Source organism: Salvelinus sp. IW2-2015, unplaced genomic scaffold (genome assembly GCF_002910315.2).
Source record: "Salvelinus sp. IW2-2015 unplaced genomic scaffold, ASM291031v2 Un_scaffold3143, whole genome shotgun sequence".
NCBI classification, from domain to species: domain Eukaryota; kingdom Metazoa; phylum Chordata; class Actinopteri; order Salmoniformes; family Salmonidae; genus Salvelinus; species Salvelinus sp. IW2-2015.
The window spans coordinates 63,374-70,343 of NW_019944432.1; the positions used below are offsets into that span (position 1 = coordinate 63,374).

General features: G+C 46.7%; 1 long non-coding RNA gene across 1 annotated transcript; it reads right to left on the reverse strand.

Annotated features, from left to right (window-relative positions):
• Positions 1-5,065: 5,065 nt before the first annotated feature.
• LOC139025716 (uncharacterized) lies at positions 5,066-5,565 on the reverse strand. The gene is made up of 3 exons (XR_011477322.1): positions 5,553-5,565; positions 5,464-5,493; positions 5,066-5,354 (listed from the first exon to the last, which is right to left on the reverse strand). It is a non-coding gene; the product is annotated as an uncharacterized lncRNA (long non-coding RNA).
• Positions 5,566-6,970: the final 1,405 nt, after the last annotated feature.

The following is a 6,970-nucleotide window of genomic DNA, read 5'->3' on the forward strand; positions in this document are numbered from 1 at the left end:
GACGGACGGAAACAGACGAGGAGGAACCTGGGAAGGAGAGACGAGGGAACAGAGGACAGAGGGAACCTGGGAACAGAGACGGAGGGGAACAGAGACGGAGGGAACCTGGGAACAGAGACGGAGGGAACAGAGACGGAGGAGAGACGGAGGGAACAGAGACGGAGGGAACAAGACGGACGGGAACCTGCGGGAAGGAAGACGGAGGGAAAACCCTGGCCGCAACAGAGACGGAGGGAACCTGGGAACAGAGACGGAGGGAACCTGGGAACAGAGACAGACTTTACACTCCTATCCAAACAGTCAACCAAAACGCTTTAAAATGAAAATAAACGTACTACTGCATCGTGTCCGTTTAAAAAAACATTAAGAAAAATGATGAATTTATTTGTTATCCTCAATTAACTGAACAATATGATGAAAATGTATGAAGAAATATATTTAATTCATCCAGTGTTAAGGCACATGGCACACTTCCTGGCACATAAAGGAACATTTGATAAAGGCTGGTATGATTTATGAAAAGACAAAAGGCAGAAAACAGTCATTTTAAAAACATCCAAGAAAACCATCGACTGCTTAAAACGTCCCTGCAACTCAGGAACAAGCACTTACTTTATGTYTATTTGGCTTAAAGAGAGCATCACAATATGGACACTGACCCGACAATACTTTGAGATGGTTTAACTTCATCTAAACTGAAGAATATAATAACGTTGAGTAACAAAAGATTTGGCTTTGGTATGGTTGCAATTAAACTCTTCCATGTCAATATTCAGCAACAAGACAAACAGCATAGGAACATTTTTTTTTTGTGAGAATGTCATACGGAATGACCCATTTTACATCAAACTGTGAAAAAGAAACCATCATTCAAAAATAGTTTACAAAATCCCCTTCTTGGAGTATTATTTGGCTTGTTACAGAGTTCTCTGCATATTGGAATGTGACAGTTGATTACATTGAGGTTAGTAGGAAACTAGCTACTAGTAGGAAACTAGCATCCACTTTGCAGCGATAATCTCAATAGCTCTAACTAAAGTAACTTTTAGTTCTCAAATGGTACCCTATTCCACAATGAGTCCTGGTCAAATATAGGGCACTATACAGAGAATAGGGTGCCATTTGTGACGCACCATAGGTAACTCATAGGGCCGGGAAGACACAAGCAAGGAAGCAAAACACGAAACTAAATCTAACTTGTTTAGGAAAACAGCCCTAATGTCGGAAAACAAACATTATGTTGTCATCCAGAGTCACGTTTATTTATTTTCTAAACTACAGCACACTGTTAAAGGCACATGGCTTCTGAGAAGCAGACTTCAAACCAAGCAGGTAGCATTGGCTGCATCAAGCCCTGCATCAAGCCCTGCATCAAGCCCTGCTTACAGTACATTAAGGAGGAACACTGAAAGGCAGGAAGCCTAGCGGCTAAGAGTGTTGGGCCAGTAACCGAAAGGTCGCTGGCTCGAATCCCCGAAATGACTGGGTGGGGGGGGGGGGGGGGGGGGAATCTGCTCGACGTTCCCTTGAGCAAGGAACTTAAACCTAATTGCTCCAGGGACACCATCAATAATGGCTGATATCCCAGGTCTTGACCCCACTCTCCGAGACCGTGTCTCAGGGGGAAGTTGTCCAGGGTCACCATCAATAATGGCTGATATCCCAGGTCTTGACCCCACTCTCCGAGGCCGTGTCTCAAGGGGAGTTGTCCAGGGGCACCATCAGTAATGGCTGATATCCCAGGCCTTGACCCCACTCTCCCGAGACCGTGTCTCACGGGGAAGTTGGGATGTGCAAAAAAAATACATTTCCAATTCCCATGTGTAATAATACACTCTTGTACATGTGTGAAATAGGAGAAATAAACCACCCACCTAATTATTATGAATAAGATTGAAGAGCAACGCCATTTTGGTACAGGGTGAATAGGTTACCAGGCATAGCAGAGGGATAGGAAGCAGACCTGTAGCTCTGTGCTCCCCCCATCAGAGAGAAGAAATCATTCCAAACACACTGATAACAGAAAGCTTGTGGTCTTGCTCTCTGGTTTCAAACAAACCCCTCCAGTATTAAAGGACATCTTTCTTACAAAATTCAAATAAACACAAGAAGTCCAGTTGTATAAACTCTACTCTGATTTGTTTTGTATTTTTATATAAAAGGCCCCAGTGCAAATCAAAAACGTGATTTTCCTGTGTTTTACCAGCCAGTTTAATAGGTACAACACCATGTTCACAAAAGTGGATCACACCTACAGCAAGACATTCAGTTACTGTTCACTTTAACGTTAGAATGAGCAAAACGAGTGACCTAAGCGTCTATGAGCGTGGTATGATCGTCAGTGCCAGACACGCCGGATACAGTATCTCAGAAACGGCCTCCTGGGCTTTTCACGCACGACCGTGTCTCGGGTTTACCAAGAACGGTGCGACAAACACAAACATCCCCACAGCGACAGTCCTGTGGGGGAAAAACAGCTCGTTGATGAGAGACGTCGAAGAAGAACCGTGCAAGCTAACAGGCGGGTCATGAACAGACAACTAACGACACAGTGGTGTGCAGAACGGAATCTCGGGAACGCGCAACTCGTCGGTCCTTGTCACGGATTGGCTATTGCAGCAGACGACCACACCGGGTTCTACTCCTATCAGCTAGTGGTTCCAGTGGGCACGCGATCATCAACACTGGACAACTGAGGAGTGGAAATATCACCTGGTCCGTCGAATCACGATTTCTGTTGCGTCATGCTCGCAGAGTCAGCATCTTGCCTGGTCTCAACGGTACAGGATGGTGCTGTGGGGAATGTTTTGCTTGCACACGTTTAGGTCCCTTGATACCGATTGAACGCCACAGCATGTGAACATTGTTGCTGTCCAAAGCCAATAAGAGTATCTTTGGGATGAGATGGAACAGACTGCTTGCTGACAGCATGAACGTACCGCCGTCCAATCAGCAGCAACTGTGCGATGACATCATCTCAGCATGGACCAACATCCCTGTGGAATGTTTCCAGCACCTTTTAGAATCCAGGCCCACGAAGAATTACGGCTGTTCTGGAGGCAAAGGGGGGGGGGGTCCGACTCGATACTAAATGGGTGTACCTAATAAACTGTCCGGTGAGTGTATATTTCCACACTATGATATTGGAATAATACTGTGAAATTGAGAAAATTATAATAATGCKCTTTTAGTGTAAAAAAAGCTGTTTGAAAAGACTACCTCAAATCTCAGCCTGTTTTGGTGGGATGTAGTTTTTGGCCTTCCTGGTGACATCACCATGCAGACCAATAAGAAAGAGTTCTAGTTTTCAGCTTGCCCCTCCCCCAGGTATCCAGCTACATTCTGACTGGAGAAATTGATATTTTCAAGGAAGCTATATTTGTTTTCTTTTTGACCCTTTTAATTGAAAACAAATCACAGTTAAGGTAGTTAATTGTTACCCAGAAATGATTTGATATGGAGATAAAAGCGGCTGCTATTGGACCTATAACATGAAACATCTAAAATGTACACGATAATGATAATAACTTTTGATAAAATAATCCTCTTGAAAAATAGAATTCAAATAGAGCTATCATGTAAATCTGAGAAGAATAATACATAGATATTAAGACTATAATACATTATAGAGAGGTGGTTTGGAGCCACAAGTTTTCTTTAGGACAGGTGGGCGTGGCCTGGGGGCGGTCCGGTCTGTCTGTAGGAGGGAGGAGCCTGTGGTCAGGTGGTCTGTGTGGCGTAGTGTCATGGTTCTCATAGTTCCGTCTGTACGCTGCAGACTGGGAACCACCAGCAGGGGGCAGAGTCAGTTGGATGGTTTCTGACCGGGTTGTGGTCAGAAGGGGTGTGGAGGTGATCAAGCTGGACAGACTCAGGTCCGAGGGATCAAGAAGAGTAATGTCCTGACTGTCATTGTCCTGGGTGAGAGGAGTCTGGAGGTCATCAAAAAGAGGGAGATTGTCGGTCTTGTCCACGGATTGGCTATTGCAGCAGACGACACACCCGGGTTCTACTCCTATCAGCTAGTGGTTCCAGTGGGCACGCGATCATCAACACTGGACAACTGAGGAGTGGAAATATCACCTGGTCCGTCGAATCACGATTTCTGTTGCGTCATGCTCGCAGAGTCAGCATCTTGCCTGGTCTCAACGGTACAGGATGGTGCTGTGGGGAATGTTTTGCTTGCACACGTTTAGGTCCCTTTGATACCGATTGAACGCCACAGCATGTGAACATTGTTGCTGTCCAAAGCCAATAAGAAGTATCTTTGGGATGAGATGGAACAGACTGCTTGCTGACAGCATGAACGTCCGCCGTCCAATCAGCAGCAACTGTGCGATGACATCATCTCAGCATGGACCAACATCCCTGTGGAATGTTTCCAGCACCTTTTAGAATCCAGGCCCACGAAGAATTACGGCTGTTCTGGAGGCAAAGGGGGGGGGGGTCCGACTCGATACTAATGGGTGTACCTAATAAACTGTCCGGTGAGTGTATATTTCCACACTATGATATTGGAATAATACTGTGAAATTGAGAAAATTATAATAATGCCCTTTTAGTGTAAAAAAAGCTGTTGAAAAGACTACCTCAAATCTCAGCCTGTTTTTTGGTGGGATGTAGTTTTTTGGCCTTCCTGGTGACATCACCATGCCGACCAATAAGAAAGAGTTCTAGTTTTCAGCTTGCCCTCCCCCAGGTATCCAGCTACATTCTGACTGGAGAAATTGATATTTTCAAGGAAGCTATATTTGTTTTCTTTTTGACCCTTTTAATTGAAAACAATCACAGTTAAGGTAGTTAATTGTTACCCAGAAATGATTTGATATGGAGATAAAAGCGGCTGCTATTGGACCTATAACATGAAACATCTAAAATGTACACGATAATGATAATAACTTTTGATAAAATAATCCTCTTGAAAATAGAATTCAAATAGAGCTATCATGTAAATCTGAGAAGAATAATACATAGATATTAAGACTATAATACATTATAGAGAGGTGGTTTGGAGCCACAAAGTTTCTTTAGGACAGGTGGCGTGGCCTGGGGGCGGTCCGTCTGTCTGTAGGAGGGAGGAGCCTGTGGTCAGGTGGTCTGTGTGGCGTAGTGTCATGGTTCTCATAGTTCCGTCTGTACGCTGCAGACTGGGAACCACCAGCAGGGGGCAGAGTCAGTTGGATGGTTTCTGACCGGGTTGTTGGTCAGAAGGGGTGTGGAGGTGATCAAGCTGGACAGACTCAGGTCGCGAGGGATCAAGAAAGAGTAATGTCCTGACTGTCATTGTCCTGGGTGAGAGGAGTCTGGAGGTCATCAGGCCCCAGCTCCAGCCATACTCCCAGCCCCAGCCCATACTCCCCAGCCATACTCCCAGCCATACTACCAGCCCCAGCCATACTCCCAGCCATACATCCCAGCCATACTCCAGCCCCAGCCATACTCCCAGCCATACTCCCAGCATACTACCAGCCCCAGCCATACTCCCAGCCAATACTCCCAGCCCCAGCCAATACTCCCAGCAATACTCAGCCATACTCCCAGCCCAGCAATACTCCAAGCCCCAGCCCATCTCCCAGCCTCAGCCATACTCCCAACCCCTGCTCCAGCATACTCCCAGCCCCAGCCATACTCCCCAGCCCCGTGCGTCAGGCCGAGGAGCTTCTTTGGCTTTGTATAAGGCAGAGTATCAGTCCTCTGTGGAGGCCAGTGTGTACTGATCATCATCTTCAAGCCTCCTCTGACTGTCTCCAGGACTGCCAGAGCCCCCAGCTCTTCCCCTGATCCTTCCCAGCCTCATCCCCCGTAAGGACAGGTCCAGGCGGCCCTCAGGATTCTTGGCCGGGCCCCTGGTGAAGCTGTACTGGTTCTGGTGGAGGTGGCCCTGTGGCTGCAGTCTTTAGTCAAGGGTCCAGTGAAGGAAAGTGAAGACAGGAAGGGCGGTCTGAGATGCAGAAGTGAACCCGCTGGACCCGGCTGAGACTGAGGATGTTTCTACCGGGTGTCACTGGGCAGTTTGTCCAGATGCCTTGCGACCTGGACTGGACTGGGGAACAGAGAGCTCTGACACGCCCTGTAGAGTATCTGAATGGAGAGCGAGAGAAAGGAGAGGAGAAATGAGTCAGGGTGAGCCCTAAATGAAACCATACTCTCTATATAGTGCACTACTCAATAGAGCCCTATGGGCTGGCTACCTTTGAATAGAGTCTTATGGGCTGGCTAACTTTGAATAGAGTCTTATGGGGCTGGCTACCTTTGAATAGAGTCTTATGGGCTGGCTACCTTTGAATAGAGTCATTATGGGCTGCTACCTTTGAATAGGTCTTACGGCTGGCTACCTTGAATAGGGTCTTATGGGCTGGCTACCTTTGAATAGAGTCTTATGGGCTGGCTACCTTTGAATAGAGTCTTATGGGCTGGCTACTTTTTGAATAGGGTCTTATGGGCTGGCTCTAACCTTTGAATAGGGTCTTATGGGCTGGCTACTTTGAATAGAGTCTTATGGGCTGGCTACCTTTGAATAGGGTCTTATGGGCTGGCTACCTTTGAATAGAGTCTTATGGGCTGGCTACCTTTGAATAGGGTCTTATGGGCTGGCTACTTTTGAATAGGGTCTTACGGGCTGGCTACTTTTGAATAGAGTCTTATGGGCTGGCTACTTTTCAATAGAGTCTTATGGGCTTGGCTACCTTTGAATAGGGTCTTATGGGCTGGCTTACCTTTGAATAGAGTCTTATGGGCTGGCTACTTTTGACCAGATTGCCCCATTGTCGGGCCCTCGGCCATTCAATGTCTGAATCTCAAACTGAACACTTCGAGCACTCCATCACTCCATATGCCTGTTCACGAGTCAATCTTAAACGCTAGTTGTCGAGTCATCGAGTTCACCAAACTACTTCTCTGATAGAGTTCAGTGTGTCAAATCGGAGGGCCTGTTGTCCGGACCTCTGGCAGTCTCTATGGGGTGCCACAG